Source organism: Cardiocondyla obscurior, linkage group LG13, assembly GCF_019399895.1.
Source record: "Cardiocondyla obscurior isolate alpha-2009 linkage group LG13, Cobs3.1, whole genome shotgun sequence".
Lineage (NCBI taxonomy): Eukaryota > Metazoa > Arthropoda > Insecta > Hymenoptera > Formicidae > Cardiocondyla > Cardiocondyla obscurior.
The window spans coordinates 5,868,161-5,886,985 of NC_091876.1; positions in this window are offsets into that span (position 1 = coordinate 5,868,161).

Genomic DNA, 18,825 nt, shown 5'->3' on the forward strand with positions numbered 1-18,825 from the left:
TCCGAAAAAGATTTTCTTTAATATTGAATTATTATAAAGGAGACATTTACATCCATTTGATTTTTTTCAATCGTTATCATTGCAACATTTTTTTTATATTCTCAAAAAGCCGACAAAAATATCGGACACCCTGTGCACAGATTACAGTGGATCGCAGTTCGCGAACATATCTACCCTTCGTGCGATGAGATTTCATTCGGGGCTCGGGCCAAGATCTTTTAATTTGAAGCCAAATTCCTCTCGAGGATGAAACGCGGGGAGCCCACCGAAGTGGTCGTATTGCAAGGAGGGTGGCACGTTTGCTGGTTGTTTGCTACCCTCCAACGCCAGCATCACCAGTACTCACTCCGCCCTCCCCCGCCCCTTTTCTCGACGTCGGATTCTAAAACACCCCCTGTTTACGGGCAGCTCTCTTCGTCCGTACAGCTGCTTTCGATCTGGTCCACTTCAAGTGTGACCTCGGGGGGAACGCATAATTACACTGGGTCTAACGGCGGTCAACTTGAGAATAATATCGACGCGAACGAGTCGACCCGATCGAAGCCCCCGTGGCCGCCGTTTCGCAGTTTATTCGCTGATACTTCGTCGAGGGAGGCAACGTCTCTCCAGTGCGCCGCATTAACCCATAAAAAAAAAAAAAAAAAAAAAAAAACGGAATGCGCAACCGGAGATATTCCGGTGGTTACTTATTAAACCACCTCGTTAAATCTCGCGACGAAGCCCCAGCGAAATTACACAGCGCGCATATTCGCGACTCATTAGCGGCTATTACACCTACTACTTCGCGAATACGAGGGGATATAAATGCCTTGGCGAAACTTTATCTCGAATAAGCGCGATCGTCTGCCTAAATAAGTGTCGATAAACGTCGCGGTAAAATGGAAAGTAAAATCCCTTTCGACCGCATTCCACGGTGCCCGCTGGCACGAGTTGCGTAAAGAAAAATATGAGAGGGAGTCCTCATAGGTGGCCCCGTGGCCTCACACTTTGCGAAGATCGCCTACGACTTCGCACACTTGCGCGCAGGTGCGTCAAGCTGGAGCCTGTAATTTATTGCGAGGAGGCAGAAAAGAGAGAAAGGGTGGGAGCGAGAGCGAAAGAGAGACGGCCGAGTGTCTTTAAATATAATGAAGTAATGTATATTTTAGCTCTCGTGGAAGCTCTTCTTGAGAGAAAAAAAAAAAGACAAAAAAAAATTCTCGACTACAAAAATATTCGCGGACGAGGCAATTATCTGCGCAACAAGCACACGAAATGTTCGAATAAAATGTAATTTATATATCCATTAATTAAAACGCTTCCAATCGTACAGAAAATAAAAATAAACCGATAAAAGAACTAAACACACGAGTATGAATTTTATATATAATTTTTCTTGGAATGAAAAAACACGTTATAAGATTAAAGGCTCTTTTTTTTAAAAAAGATATTTTTATTAACGCAATTAAATGTTTTGCTAATCTTAAATGGAATAAATGAGAAAAGTAAATTTCTTGTGAACAACTGCGAAATAATTTATTCACTTCTTTATGAATTCATCTAATGAATTTCGTTCGCTCGATATCGGGACATCGAAAGCGCTTTCGCGTAATCAACGAGGTGAAATTTATCGGGCAATATCATAAAATAATTCACGCCCTATATAGCGCAGTAGCCTCGAATGAAACGACGAAGGACGGCGGAGCTTTTTAATTATTTCCCTGATTAAACGACTGGTCGATCACGCCCCATTCAGGATATTTTAAAGCCAAACGAATTGACTGGTAATTTGCTTAAAACATTTCGCAAGTTAACCTGTCTTAAAAGTTCCATCTGTGGCTAACCAGAAGTTCAGCGAATTCGCGCTTACGCTTGCGAAAGATCGCAAGCACTTCGAGCACTCGCGATGGAAACAAATCCGCGGACTTTACGATTAAATAACTTTCCAAAAGTTTCCTACGATCTTAAAATATTAATTTTTCATAAATCTCATTACGCGTCTCAAAAAAAAAAAAAAATTAACAATTTAAAGAATTAACGATCAATACATAGCGCGTAATATCTGGAAACTGTGTTTGCGGTAATAAATACCAAAAATATTAAACGCATCTGTCGCGGCATATCATAATGTTTTACGTCGATCTCTGTTTGTTTAGGCAAATGCAAATTGATCTCTCGCCGTATACGCGCAGCTTGGAGATTAATCTCACGTAGGGAATCGAATGCAAAGTCTCGATCGCATCGGCAAGTGCAGCGCGCGAGCTCGTGATGTTTTCGGTATATCCCATACAGCCGGAGTGGCCGTATGGTGGGCATTAATTTTCTCCCCGCACGCTAACCAGAATGCATAAGTAAGGAGCCTGTGGGTCTCGCCCACGCGCCGCCCACCTAAACACATTGAGAAGTCAAACATCGTTCTAACGTTACGGGTGTTAAACCGCGCCGTTAAGTGGTCCGTCAATTGGTACCGGATACCGAAGGGCACTTATAGTCTTCCTTCCAAACAGCAAATAGTGTTTTCGAGTAGTTCACCGTGACGCTTCGTTACGCGTCCGCGGCGACGCGGATAGGCTAAACAGCGACATTAATTCCGACCCCAGACTTGGAAACTTTCACGTAATTCGTATTCCGCGACTCGCATTTTACGTCGTCATTTACAACGCCGAGCTAATAAACTAATTAAATAAATGCCGCCGTTAGGTACAATTGCATGTTATTTCAATTTATATTAATTTAGCAGTCATGCGCACTAGTTTTAATTGCGGCTATTACTACCGTTTACAGTAATCGACTTTTGTTCGTTTGTCAATTACATCGAGGAGAAAACGTCGCTGCGCGAATCGAGATGCATTCATGGATGGAACGGGGTACACGGATGCGTTTTATCCTCCGCGCAATTATTTGAAATAGATTTGGTGAGCGGTGTCGGTGAGGGCAATTTCGTAAATCCTAATGGAAACGCAAAGATTAATTAAGAATCCCATTCTATCGCGTCCCCACGTGGGCGTCCGCACGTTTCGAGCAGCCTCCGTCGTCCCCGGGGAAGATCATCGGCTCGTCATTTTCTCCGTCACTGTCCCCCCTTCCTGCCCTCTTTTTCTATCCTACCTTTATCGCGTCGACTCGTTTAGGGCGCGGACATCGGTCCCTTATATTAGACCGAGTCCCACAAATTCGAAGATGAGAAGTACGAGATGTTTAAATCGACCGGACGATCTACGGACCACGACCAGGCGTCAATAAAAATGCTGAGTTTTATTCATTGAATTTTAACCAACTCTGTCGCGATTTTCTGACGTTTAAATATCGATAAGTGCTTCTCGAGCCTAAACGAGAAATTAAACGCGATGATTTCGAGGCAGCGTGCGCGACGATTAATTCACGAGTGACAATTGTGTGTGGCCGACAAGTTGGGCCGTGACACTCAAAGTCTTCATGTCGAAGGGTGGTGTCCCGGGCGAGATATCGCGATTCGCCACGTAATGAACGGTAACAAGGGGGACGTGACGCGCGCGTGGTATGTCGGTTACGTGCGTGTGCGTGAACATCGTGCGACACGCGCTCTCCGTGCCGAAGGAGGCCGGAGGATGGAGGCGGCTAGCCGCGCACAATGCGTGTCTCCTGGGAGACGCTTATCTGAAATTACAACGTTACATCCCCGGCAACCCCCTGGACCAGCTGCTGGAAATCCGTGCCATCGTCGCTTCCTCTTATCCGTTTCTGCGAAGCCCTTGCCGGGACGGGATTGCGCGTAAACTTGCGTGCAAAGGGGAGACACGTCTACACCCGCGTGAAAAATCATCCAAGTGAATGTGTGGCGGTAATAAATCCGAATACCCGAAAGGGATGCCGAATACTTGGGCCAGATTTTAAAATTAAAAAGATTTCGCCAATTTATCGCTGTATATATATTAAAAAATTTGCGCGTCGCTCTTCGATGTATTAATAAAACGTTGACGTATGATAATCTTTTTCTCTTTGCCTATTAATATTGTGAATTCTGTTATACAAGAATGAAAGGAAAGTTTCTCGTGTCTCTTTTATTTATTCCTTTTTTTTTCTAAGGGGAGAACGAACTATACTATCGACCTTTATTGTCACGTGTAATTGTACTCGTTCGCGAGGTATTTCTTCAGCTGTACAAATTTCCTTACAGGATTCTCTTCGACCGGGACTTTATCGGATTTAAAAGCGGCGAGCTCCGCCTCGCTTCGGAAACACTTTGATAGTTCACGCTTCTGTACTTTCGCGAAGTGAACGATCGAAGTCGCGCGTTCGAGAAACGGGCGAAGTTGCTTCGCGGAAATTGAATTCGCATTTTTGATGCACCGGACCGCGTCGAAAACGCGCCGTTTCTTGACGTTTCGATACCGTTTTCACAAATTCTCCGCCCGCGACACTTCATCGACTTGTGAAGTGGCACGATCCTCGTAAATTACATTCGCTTCTCGCTTCACGGTCTACGCGAAACTCATTAAACGAACCCTCCTGTCTCTCTCTCTCTCTCTTTTTCACCCTGCCGTGTATGCACATTGAAACTTCCTACTGAATAGCGGTAGTCACCGCCGTCTTCTTCGAGCCGGGATCCTTTTCGCGCATTTTTCCGCATAATTTGTCACCGGATGCACCGACGTTCAAGCCCGGTACCCGCCCACTTGTTCCCTTGGCGAATAACGTGCCATGAAAAAATGGTAGCTCTACCGCCATTCAAAACTACCATGTTTTAAAAACGTATATCCTATCATTACACATTACGTACCGTTATTGATAAAATACATCCTCCAATCGCTCGAAAAAAAAAAAAAAAAATGCTGAAAGCTTCGCGCGTGCATCAACACAGAATTATCCAGTTACTTTGTACATAACTTGCAATCCCGATTTTATTACTCCGCTTGGTTTTTTTTCCAATTTTCTTTCTTTTTTCTTTTTTGTATGAATTGCAACTTTGTTGCAAATCTGTTACCCTGCGATTCGATTGGCTCCCGACAGCCGTTCTTGTCGTCTTCCACTTTTCTCCGCGAGCGGTCATTATGCAAATGAGGATGCACCTGATCAAGAAGGGAATCTCCGCACAAGCGAGAAATCGGGCCGAATACGAGGGGGTAAAAGTCGACGGCAGAAAAAGAGACAGAAGAGGGTAAGGGAGAGGCGCGAGCCGTTCGCTCGTGCGAGGTTATTTATATTCAGGCCGATTTCCAATTATCGGGGGTACGAGCGAACGAGAATTCGCGGCGGCACCGACGGAAAAGAGGAACCGAAGAGGATCGTGCGTGATTGGGATTCATCTTTGGGTTCGCATGTCTTGTCGCAGTTTGCTGTCCCCTCGTCTCCCCCCCCCCCAGCCCTTTTTTCGCGCCTTTCTCGAGACCGGTAGCATGACTTCTTCTCCGCTTCTGTCACGCGGTTTTTCCTCCCTCTACCTCGCGCTTACGTGACGTTGTTTCACGTGGAAACCACGTCCCCCACGAATATTTTGTGCAAAAAATAAAGGAACAAAAAAAAAAAAACTCGTGCATGAAGGCGCGCGAATCGTCGTCACGTGTGAGTCGTCTGGGGTCTCATCTCAACGCTCGGGGGCTTTTCGTGTCGCGCAATCTTGTACGGTCATTCTCTTGTCCAATTTGACAGTGCCAAGTCCAGCGGGCATGTGTGATTTTTACACTCTTTTACTGAAAAGGCTCGGACCCCGCAAACTATGAAAAAATAATTATGTAACTTACCAATCTGCCTGAACTCAGCGGAGTTGTAGTTCTGCTGGTGACTGTAACATAAAATTAAATATTAATGTAGACATGTTGAAAATAAATAGTTAATGATTAAACAAAAAAAATTATGCGGATGTATTTAATTTTTTAATAATTCTTTAAGTTGATCCTTACCTATGAGTTGCTCCGCTGAGGCAGGATACCCATCCTGGGCCTGCTCCTCCTCTCAGATGGGACGTGACGAGCCATCCTTCCGCGCACAAGTAACTCGCGAACGCGTCCGGGTGAAGCTACAATCGCGAAAATTACTTAACAAATTTTTCGACACTCCCGAATTAAAAAGAATCGTAAAAAAAACGCCCGGTAACTATCGGCAGCCCCGAACGACCGACGAACCGGCTGCAGTTCGTATAATTTCGAATCGACGTGCGGCACTGAGCGATGCGACGCAGCGGAGTTTCTCTTGACCTGAAACAAAAAAATAAAACAATTATTTAGTAGATATAAAATTTAATTAAATAAAAAAATTAAAAAACGTTATTAAAAATCCAAAGAAAAAATTGATATATACCCATGGGTTGCTCCGCCGGGGCAGGATACCCTTCCTGGGCCTCCTCCTCCTCTCAGGATGTCTACGGGATGTCGGGTCGGTCCTCCTTCGATGGTAGAATATTATCTGAAACAAAAAAGTTGCAATGAATATTCTGTTCTGTTCAAGGTTTTGTTCGATGTCTTATTAAGCGCGTATTGTTTACCGTACCGCGCGCGTGTTTTGGTTGCGGGCGACCGGTCGCACATTCCAGCGCTAGCACAGCTAGCTCGCTCCGTCCCCCCTGCTCGCCGCGCTCCCCGCACCCACGCTCGTTGACTCCCGAACCTACGCAATACTTAGGAGAACGAGTCCGGCTGACTGCCGCTAGCGAGCACCCATCCCCCTTCCCCGTGCTCCCTGGAGCTGCTCTGCCCGATACTTTAAATGAAACGAAACGAGAATCTCGGCCGCGACGAAGACGGGCAAGGTGCAGATCTCACGTTCTCAAATTCGATCTAGAGTTAAGTTACCACAAGATTCCGATCGCGAATGTTGCAGCTTCGATGCTCAACGTATCGTCGCCCGACTATAAGTACGGGAAGTTATCGTGGGGAAATAAAAAGCGAGACGATTTACCTTTACGTGCCCGGTCGAATGTAGGTGAATGAACAACTACGGTGTCCTGTGCAAGACACTGCGGTTCATAGGGCTCCAGAGCGAGGCGAGACATAGATACACGTTAATAAACCGTGAGAGAACACGCGCAAAATGCCTCGATATCCGTTTCGAAACCGGATGCTCTCAACACGTGGCCGGTGTATCTCATCGACTGAGCAACGGGTCGCGTAGATCGTTCGCGATCAGGCGATCGATAGAGTGCTGTGATTGGTCGGCGCCTTAGGGAGTTCTACCACCCCCCACCCTCAGGGGGGGACCACCGCCAAGCGCCGATAACGTGGCTCGTAGGACTAGATTTTACAGAGCACGTGCTACGGGAAGGCAACGGAATCCAAGATACGATCCGGAGTTAAAAAATATCGTTCTTTAATTCGTATATATTAAAATCGTAATAAATAGCAATAGTTCGAGATAAGAAGCGGCAATAAAAACGATTTTATTTTTAATATCAAGTTTTTTTTAGACAGAACGTTGTCTGCATTTCAATACGTATTTTGTTCCCGTCGATTTACCGCAAGTATCACTATTTCGTCTAAATTATCGACTAAGTCGATTAAACGAGCTGCTTGGAATTCATCGACGCGTAATGAGACTCGTGGCTGGTGATTCTGTCGCTTTTCTGCTTTTCTCGTCAGGTTAAGCGGTTCTCGCATAAATAAACGATTCTTGTTAAGCCTAATGCGCCTGCTTCGTTCACGGCGTACGCGATTTCATACGTCGATCGTTAGTATGAAAAGACCGCGGTGTTATTATACTCCCGATCTTTTTTAATAGAAAACTTCACGTCGCGCGCACGGGAGGGGGCGGAACGGCAAAAGGGATAAACGATGTTTGCAAAGAGAATGTGCGGCGGAGGGTGATACGGCAAGCGGTAGCAAGAATGAGAAAAAGAAGGAAAGAAAATACGGGTCACCGGAGAACAACGAAGAGAACGAAGATCCTCTCCTCTCTTTCTCGCTTTCTCTCTCTCTCTCTCTCTCGATTAATGAGCGTGTTTGTTGTTAATTGCTGCCGCCATTAGGTTGGTATCTCCACCACGGTTGGTCCTTCACTCTATACCGTGTCTCTTTCGTGCACCCCGCTTCTTTCTATCTTTCCGCTCTCACGTTATTCTATGTATGTGCGCACGTACACGTATATAATAAATATATATATATATATATATATATATATATATATATATATATATTATATATATACACACGCGAGAGATGCGGTTCCAAATCTACCCATCCACCGGCAGCCGATCCTTCAGAGACTCCTCGAAAGCAGAGCGTGCATGTTAATGATCGCCCGTCGCGGTCTTTATCTTTTCCACCTCATTTGCGCGCCGGGTGGGCACGGGAACTGCAACGACGAGGGGAGGCGAGCGGCCCGGGGGAGGCAAAAGAGAGGGTAGCCGCCCTCTAGTTCTCCACGACGATGAGATATTTGCTCTTTCTCCCTGCCGCGAAATACTACGGATTGCACGTCTGCGTGTCTGCGCGCGGAGCAACGGAAGAAAACGGGGTGGAAGACGAGAGAAGGGCATCGGAAAAGGAAAAGAAGCGAGAAAGAGTTGGCGCGGGCTTCGAGGGCTGGAACAGAGAGATGAGAGTCTCGTCCACCCTCCCACAGCCTCGTCCACTCTTTTTCCGCCCGACCACCGAGCGTCTGGCGTTGCCGAAATACAACAGCAATTCCTACTGCGAATTCGCGCCAGGTAGAAAAGCGCCCTCGTTCCGGATATATTTAACGTTCCCCGACTGGATTAGTTCGCTCGCGCTGGTGCAAGAAAATCGTGCACTTTTTTTCGCGCAAAAAAAAACCAAAGTAGCGAGCATATTTGAATTAACCGAGAGAAATATAGTTGGGTCTTTTAAATATTTATTTATTGAAAAATTAAAAAATTTTAACCCTAACAAACGAAATAGCATAGGAGATTTCCCTCCCCAAATCTTTTCCCCCTTCTAACGTTTGCTTCTAATAAACGCCGCTCGTTACCGTTCTTAAATGCGAAAGGGCCATTTCTTGGGATACAAAAGCCAAAGTTGGGACGTATATTACGTCGGACACATCCCTTTGCGAATTATTATAAAAGCTTATAACGGATTTAATTAATATGAAACTCTGAACTAAACGCAAGGGTGAGATTTACCGAGAGTAGTTTATCGCAATAAGTATGTCACTTATATTTTAAACAATTATATTGCGTCGCGCAATAACATTGTTTCCTATCGTTCCACGCTAACACTTGTTATTTAAAAAATCGCGCATCTCGAAGCGACGTCTGTTTGTTCTAAATTTCTGTTAAATATACATATTTGTAGGCTTTACATATATACTTTATATCGTTATTAGCTCTCGAATGTATGTGTCATCCCGCGCGCTGAAACTTCGGTCCAGGAAAAGTCTCCGGCTTGGTAGGTAGCGCCGGTGGGTTGCTGCCCGTCAGGTAAGTATCAGTAAATAATCGCGTTGGACGTTACATTACCCGGCGGAATTTATGATTTGGGTCCGTCCGGTCACGTTCGCCGGAGGGCTTCTCCTTGCGCGCGAAGACGGTCCGGAAGAGCAAAAAGAATTCGGCTGGACGTGCGCGGGACACCGTGGACCGAAACAGGAACGAGAGAAAGCGAGGCGGAGCGATAAAAAGTGAGACCCGGCGGAGGGATGTGTCTCATGTGAGAAGGCTTTTAAACGCTTCGCGAACCAATTTGCCACGGCGTGTCCGCGATGCGATAAATATTAGACGAATTCAAGGTAGACCGCGCAGCATGTCTCGAGGCCGTTCTTCATCAACTACGTTTGTCCCTGCGACGTGATAAGCACGAAACTAAATATTGTGGCTAACGGCAGAATACACATTGGCCTAAATTATTACATACTATTGTAAATTGATTTTTTTATAATTCAATATTAATTATAAATTGTACTAATGCTTTAATGTAAAGGAAGTACGGACGTTCAAAAGATAAAACTTTTCTTATAAATTAATTATTAATTATTTTCATCTTTACGGGGTGATAATATAATAATTTTTATGCATTTTATGTATTCGGAAATAATAATTATTAATTAAATATCAAAAAATTGGAAACAAGATAAAGATTATAAAATGAAGGGAACGGAATTAGAGAGCTAATCGTGAAAAAAAAAAAGAGAGACTGACTCGTGTACACAGATGTTCTCGAATGCCTCGCGAACCAATTTGTTACGGCGTATCTACGAGGTGATAAATACCAGATGGATTCGGATATTAAACGCCAGCTTGTACGAGCGCGCATGTTGATGCGAGAAATGCACGAGAGGAGTAGGCCCTTAACGAGTATCGCCCCGCGTTTTGAAGGATGGGGAGATAGAAGAGAACGAGATCGGAAATCATCGCGAGTATCATTGGTGAAGCTGATTACGATTTCAAATACTTGTCGGTGCTTTTGATCGATTGCGGATGATCGAAATGCCGATTTTATGTTACGATAAACATATTTTAAAACAATTCCGTACTACATCGCACGAAAACAATATATATTAAAAAGAAAAGAGACGTAAAGATTTAATTTAAAATATTTTAGACTCACCAATCGATGCGCAGCAGCACAATTTTTCGATAATCTGATGGCTACGATAATCTGTAACATAGAAATAAAAAAGATTAAATAAAGAAACGTTTGAAATAATGTTTAATGTTAAGAAAAAAGTAATTTTCTCGCGTGTGGCAAAAACAAAACGTTAATTTACTTAAAATAAGAAATGATGCTTACCCTGGGATTGTTCCGCCAGCGCAAAATACTTCTCCGAGAACTCTCTTTCTCCTCTCGAGATGTTGGCTCGCGTCGTCCTTCCTCACAAAAGATTTTCACTTAAACAGAAGAAAAAAATTTACATGAATAAGATATTCGGCATATTCCATCTATCGCAACGAGGTTGCGTGGGAGGAAGTATTTTTATTGTATAAAACCGTATTGTATAAAAACCAAATCATCGAGAAGGTAGAACATAAGAATTAAAAATTAATATATTATAAATAATTACATCAGTATTGCGTACGAGCTTTCGCTCCGCGAATAATCTCCGCTTAAAGATCGTTGTTCACAGAAGGTTATTTCTTTCGGCCGACGTCTTCGTTCATGCATCAGACGTAATTATTTGTCAGTGCTGCGCGACGTCCTCGACTGTCGACAGGTGAAGACCAAAGTGACGACGTGTCGGTAATGCGGGAGCTGCGAACGCCGCTCGCTTGCCGTCCTCTGGATGTCTTGATCAGCTGCACGAATTTACTGAGCTATAAAAGAATACATATATGTAATTACTTCTGCAAGCTTCGCAATGCGCTTGCCTGCCGACGAGTGAATATTAAAGTAAGGACGTGACGATAGCACGCGAGCCATGTACGCTGCTCGTACGCTCACCTTTACGTGCCGTTTTCGATCGCTATGCACTTTGCGCGTAGGAATAAACTATGTATGCCGATTATTATATTCAGTGTTACATATATTAATATGTTACGAACTTACAATCGACGGATGCGTTGCGATATTCGTGTATCACGGCCCGCTTCGACGCAATTTCTTGATTGAATAAATTAACAGTTAACTTTTAGTACTACCAACTGCGTTTTTCGCGCGTCCGCAGTGCGACCAGAAAAAATATCGATGACAACACTGGAACTTAAAGACCGCTCCGTTCGAACGGAACTTGATCGAGACGGGCCTAAGCTATAATAAATTTCTATCAATGCAAACTATCTTTCGATCTCGGCTCAGCTCTATGATTAAATTAATCGTTTCTAGTTTTACGTGAGCTATCTAAAGGAATGAATATAATTCGCGTCAAATTAATTTACAAATATATATATACGTATAAATTACATTTAAAGACTCGAAAATTGTTCATAAATAGTTTCCGCGTACAGATCATTAATTACAAAAATTAATTCAAGTTAGAAATTAATTAAAAGTTTTTGACGACGAGCTAAATAAATTACTACGTTCACGCGTGAAGAAATAAGGAAACTTATAACGCGTAATTTTTAGTTTAGTTATTCAAAGTGTGCGTTCGAGTCAAGCGCTATTGATAATAAGCTTAATTGTATCTTGTAATTCTATTTCGTTTTATCCGATTGTTCTTTATTATTCGGCATTCCAGCGTGCGAGGGTAAAGCGAAGTACGCAAGACTGATCGCGCGCACGTAACACGGGGATAAAAATAGTCAAAAGCCCGAGAAGGGCTGTCGATAATAAGGCGGTAATGCGCGAATAAAACGCACTCGCGAATGGCCCTTTGCGGCGAGCGCAAAGCGTTTACGGCGCGGATCGGGATCCGCCGGTCTCCGGGGGATTAATTTAATACCTGAGTAAAATCAATCAGCGGGAATTGATGTTGGCCTGGGCGAGTGGGTGCCCGACGACCTGCAACCGGCCGCCCGACGCGAAGGGAGGTGGGACACGAGGGAAAGGGCGGCTGGCAGGAGGTTGTATTTGCTTTTGCGACGTGCCGGGGCCCCCGTAATCAGTGTAAATCAGGGGACGCGTAAATCACACCCGGTGCGGTAACAGCCTCTCTAACGGGTGGTGTAGCCCGTATACGAAAGAATGGAACGGCCGTGACGTGGCGCACTTACGGTCCCGATCTCTCGACCCGCGCGTCTCGCGACGTGAGATCGCCTTAATTGTCCGTCACGGCGATCTGGTCCCCGGATTCCATATCGTAAATCCACCTACGGATGAATTTAGAGCGGACAAATGGCGGTATATTGTTTTTCGAATAATAAATTAAAAGAGATCTCGCGTCGAACCGTAGGATTTTTAAGTATGACAAATTAACGAGTGCCACGTTAAGAACATACGCGGTCACAAATGTGAGAAACGAACAAGAAAGAGTATCGTAAATTGTTAAGCTTTCGTGGTCTGCGAATAATTCAAGATAACAACTGCGTGTCGAACACCCCGTATAAAGTAATTTTGGAGTACTCGGAGACATGCCTCTCGTTCGGCATTCTGTGTGGTCGCCGGCACCGCCTTCGTCGAGTACCAACCCTTTCGCGGGTGAAGAAAAGGAAAAGCAAAACGGCCAGGGAGACGATCTTCAGCATCTGTTAATTATGTACGCGATTGAATTATTAATATTCAGATAATTATACCGTTCCGTTGACCAGTTCCGGAAAACAGGACTCTACGCGAAGGGAATCGGCTAAAATTATTTGAGATATATTTCCGCCGCAGCGAACGTGATATTGGTCGCCAATAACGCGATGCTAATTAAACGTGGAAAAAAAAAATTCACCCACGAGCTGCATATAAAAATTATACAATATTTTGTAGCCTTAACAACCGGACGCTTAAAATTTCCTCATTTAACGCGCTAAACGACTCTGGTTGGAAAGTATATTAAATCTATTCCGCACCGCATTGTTACCGGGATAATGCATCTCATTGAATTTACAACAAGGAAGACGATATTACAATAAAGTGTAACAGGGAGGTCTTAGTTCGATATTCGAGATAAGGTCCCGGGGTGTTGGTGCCCGTTTCTAAGATGCACGTGTAAATACACGTGACTCACTCGCCGCTCGCTCGACCGAGGGAGGGATTCATCGATTGAAAATCCTTAAATCATCGACAGGAAGAGGCGTTCACGCGCAAACAAATTAATTGAAAAGGCCAGTTTCGCCTCTCGCCCGCGCTCCCTCCGCTCCCTCGTTCGACTTCAAGAAGATTTCGTAGAGTGCAAAGTTAATGAGACACGGACAAGGCGTTATTAATGAGCGGAGATTAATCCGATACACGCTTCGTTGTGGAATTATTGCATAATTATTATGTAATAACGGCGTAACGTGTGGTAATATGAAAACGTAAAACACGTGCCGGGCAAGCTTAAGCCACAAGGTTATTAAACTTTAATTACAAAGATTGCACGCACGAATATATCAGGAATATCGAAAACCTTTTCTATACGTGCTTATTAATATATCCTATTTATAAGGATGCAATATTTTTTATTAGCAGCTTCGCTTCCGTCTGGATTTTTTGACGATTTTCGGTTCCGTACCATTGTGACGTAAAAATATCGTATTATCGCACAGAGTGCGGGAAGAAATAGCGCTAGAGAGGCTGGATGAAAACGTGGCGTTTGAGAAGAACGGGAGAAACGGTAAGACGCGGTGAGCAAAGCCGAGTGAAGACCTCAACGGTCGGATGACCTCCGACCTCTGTGGATGCCGCCCGCGTATATATAATGCTTCATTGTAATTACAATAAAGGTTATCTCGGGATTTCGAGACTCAGACCATTCAGTCATTCGCGTTATTGAGATGGTAAGCGAGAAGAGAGCGAGAGCCAGCGGACGTGAGACGTGCGAACGAGAGAGGAGAAGACGGGGTAGGAGAGGAAAGAGGCCGAGTTAGCCAAGCGCAACTTCTCTCTTTCTCTCTCCTTCATCGAGCTCTTCTCAACGAATATATATATATATATATATATATATATATATATATATATATATATATATATATATATATATATATATATATATATATATATATATATATATATATATATATATATATTTCTACCTAGACAAGCGGTTCAGAAATCATGTGGGCGATAAGGTATCGGGATATTGAGTATCCGACTGATCTGGAAGCTGAAGAAGACAGACGCATCGATATCGGGGCTCTCTTGGGGCAGGCGGGAGGCCATGATCGGCGAAGAAAGATCTCGATGGGCGGGATGATGCTCCTTTCTTCCGTGGCTCATCAAAAGGGATGAATTTTGCGTTTAAGATGATAGTCATTTAGGGAGCCGAGTTTAAGCCTTCCATTTTCTATGCAATTTCGTACGAGATTACTAATATTACCATAATCGCTGTCAACGTTATTCGAATAATAATTCTGATATCTTTATAGAATGTATTTTCTTCTCCTTTTAATTTCGCGGTAATATTTCTATTTAACTATTTGACAATTGGCGGCACATTATGGATTTCCTTGTTATTTTTATTGCTTCTTTACGGTCTCGACGGGCTTGTGCCAAATTCGGACAAATTCCGTTCTCAATCCACCTATTTCCGAGACGAACGGTTAACCCTTGATGGCTACGAAATTTCGCACGCGAGAAGAGATGAGAGCTTCTCTAATTGAAGCAAAAAGAACTCCCGAGCGGATGCAAAACCGAGCACGGCGCGGCGTCAGGCGTACGAATTACCGAAAAATTACACGCCAGTCAATTTTATCGTCGGTAGCGAGGACGAAGAAAGCGGGAAGAGGTACCGGGCGAAAATTTACATCGAAAGATTTAGCCAGAGCCTCACCTTCCCCTCTTGATGCGGTCGCAGGCCCGCTGCCCCGAATGGCGTGACACTCAAAAAGCGGCGCGCCACCGAAATTATTCCGGACAATCATCATTACATGCAGAGGCCGGCGCAATCTTCTACTCAATATCGTCAGCGGGATGCGACGGTTGCAGCGGCCAGAGACGGAAGATCGCTATGAAAAAGAGAAAGACGAAAGTTACACCGGCTGTGTGAAAATTTTCGTGCCAAGTTCCGAAAGATATGGGAGGCCGCATATCTACGATATGAGAACGATAAGATTTGCAGAGCGAAATTAAAATAAAGTCGAAATAAGCAGTCGGATTAAACTAACGATGCGCATAAAAATCAATTTTAATTTTAGGCAAACTAATTAAATAAATTGAAGCTAATCTTTTGTACAAGCGGTATTTTACCGAGACATTTAAATAAATTGTTGCCTCTCGAACGGCTCTAGCTCTCAATAACTTAACTAATTTGATCTACTGATATCTTTGTACTCATCACAGTGCGAGACACGCGTGTTGCAACAGTAGCTGCAAATATTCGTACCCGTGCACGCGTATATGCGTCAAACGTGCATCTCGAGAGGTGCATTGGCGCGATATTATCGGGAAGGAGTGGCCGCACCGATATATACACCGTCGCGTATCGCGTTTCATGCCCGGCATCATCTTTATGTATGCGGCCACGGGCCACGCGCGAAGGTCTGCGGTAGGCGACACGTTCGTTGGGCATGACTTATTACCTACAAGCGCCACTGTAAATCTCGTCGTTACTGCCTCTACCCCGTCGGCCGTGAGACGCGTGAGCGAGGGCGGCTGGTCCTGCGCCAACACCAAGTGCGGATGCTGTGAGACGTCGAGGCTGCGCTCATCCCGGCTGATAAACGTGAGACTCATCCACGCAGAGTATCAGTCTCGAAAATCGTTCCACTGAAGTGTCGCATACTTTTATTTATCTAAAAAATTAATATTAAAAAATTATTAATCCTATGAGCCAAAGTAAAAATATTTTTTTATTTCTTTAAATATTGAAGCTAAAATTAAAATTACAAGACATACGTTTTGAGAAAAATATATGGAAGAAGAATATTATTAAAGTGACTTTTCTGCGTTACGGATTTTGGCAAAAGTTCGGTTCAAATTACGTGGAAAATTACAGACTCGACTTCCGCTGGTAGCGGAAACGATCGGAAGGCGCAATCCGGTTCTCAAGCATCAAACTATCATGATTGACACGTGCAATGAAATGCGTGAGTTAAATTGGGGTCGAATCTACGTTTCTGGATGCGCATTGTGGTTAGGAGCTTGATTAAATTAGGATCCCGCGGACCTGCGACGTGGATTTCAAGTTTACCTGCTACTTACGAAGAGAAACCTGTCATTTCAAAGTACCTTAAAGAATATCCCGCCCTTGTTTGCTTAAAAAAGAAATTAATGAGATAATATGTCCTCGTTTCTTAACCCTAGACACTACAGAGCGTGTGCATCATTTAATCTTGCTTCTGCGTTTAAAAAGAGACTGATTTACATGCAGGTTTATATAATTTTAAAATAACTTATCTGAATAGATTAAATATTTTAAATCTCTACCTAGCACCGATTATAGGCGCGGTGTTATTTCTGCAATTTTATCAGATTAGCGGATAATTTTGCAAATTACTCGTTCTTTGCGTCGGATATCTTTACTTCTGCCCGCGATTTCCCGGGGAAAGAAAAGGAAACGCCCGGGCGCCGCGGGGTCATTTATCGTCGTATTATCTGCGTGTATATGTGCCCGGCGCTTTTTCCTTCCTAATGAAGATTTATTACGTTATCTCTTCTCCTGCGCTTTTATTTGACGTTGTGCCGGTTAATCTTGCCGGTATCGTTACGCTACGGTAAAAAGTGAGCTACGGCGAAATCGTGGTTACGCTACGGACAAAAACATTGTTAAGGCCGGAAGGGAGAGAGTCGGCGGCGGATTGTTCTTCGTTTAAGTTCTCAGGTCGAAGTAGCCGAGCGTCGTTTTATCCATCGTGAAAGCGAGAAATTTAACAACCGCCGTTGTACAAAGCGAAGACGCCGAGATAACGCGATAATTGTTTCTCTTTATTGCCCGGTAACCGCGTACGTTCGACGTTAAAGTGATGGAAAAAAAAGGGGGAGGAGCACATTTTGCTAATTGTTCAAAGACTTTAAAAGTTCTCGACAAACTTTTTACTCGCTTCGAGATCTTTATTAGCGTCTAGCTTAATACCTAACACCCTCGCGGTCCCTATTTTTTTGCTCGATTTATCAAAAAACTGCCTGATATTTTAAAGAGCCGCTTCGGCGACAATGATATACACATTAACACCCAGCGGTGTATTTCTAAAGAAGCCACACGGAAACAGTGGTAAGAGGGTGGGAAGGAAAGCCAGTCGAAAATTAATTCTACCCTAAGCGGCAATTTTCTCCGCGCGCATCCGTCCTTTCTGCGGATCCGCATCCGCGGGAATTCGTCCTCTCGTGCGAGAGTCACCGTCCATCAAAATCCACGACGGATGGCCGGGGGCTCACCAGTCTCGGGAGAGAAAAAAAGGATGAAAGAAAAAAAAAAAAGCTCGTTGAGAGGGAGAAAACGCACGATGGTCGCACAACAGGTCGCGTGACGGAAGCATCGCGCGGACACGCACACGCGTATTTTGCATCTTGTACGCGCGTGCATACGTATGTACGTGCTTGAGCCACGGAAGGGCAGGAAGATCGGACGTTTCATAAAACTGCGAGACTTATAAAATATTAGGCTACGGCTAGGAGATAAATTACCCGCGGCTTTCAGCACGTGCTCCTGTACACCGGTACGCAGGCCAGTAATCCGCCAGGCAATAATCCGCAAGAAATAAGTCAGGAAGATCGTTAAGGCTGTATAATTGAGAAGAATAATTATATAATGAGCAAGAGGGAGAGATCATCAAGATTTCTTAATTCACTTACCTCGTCATACGTAATTCTCCGGCGTTCCTAGTAAGTGCATCGGATGTGACGATGAAGTGGCGGGACGATTTTGGTAACGGTGGCAATGGTGATGGTGGTGGTCGCAATGCATAGCGCGACCCGGGCATACACACCACAGCAGCATCTGAGGATGTGGCAATTACGGACTCCTTGCCGCAGACGAGCGGACGGACGGACGGACGGGACCGCAGCCACGAAACGCCCCTCACGTTACACATATGTTGCCTGCCGGTCTTCTCCTTCCACATCGGCGATGATCCTCCGGCAGGCGATGTGTCCCTCCAGCCCGCGCGACCTCTCCCTCGAATTAACGCACGTGTATACGAGACAGCACGGAAGAGCGGCTCCTGTGGGAACCGAGCTGCCCTGCTTTTGTGCGACGACGTCGTCCACCGTGGTCGCCGATCCTGGAAACCGTTGGCTAGATCATCATAAGGGTCACGGCGAACGCGATTTACCTGTCGTCGTGTTTGTCATGAGGTTGTCGTCGAGACGGTTACCGCGACCGAGACCGTGGAAATGCCGATAACTAAGTGTCGGCGGCAAATAACGCTCGACGAACGGACTGATAAGGCGGTCGTTAAACATATTAAAATTTCAGTTTGATAAATTCATCTAAAAAACCACGTGAAACATGAGACGAAAGGGCGCAAATAAATACCAC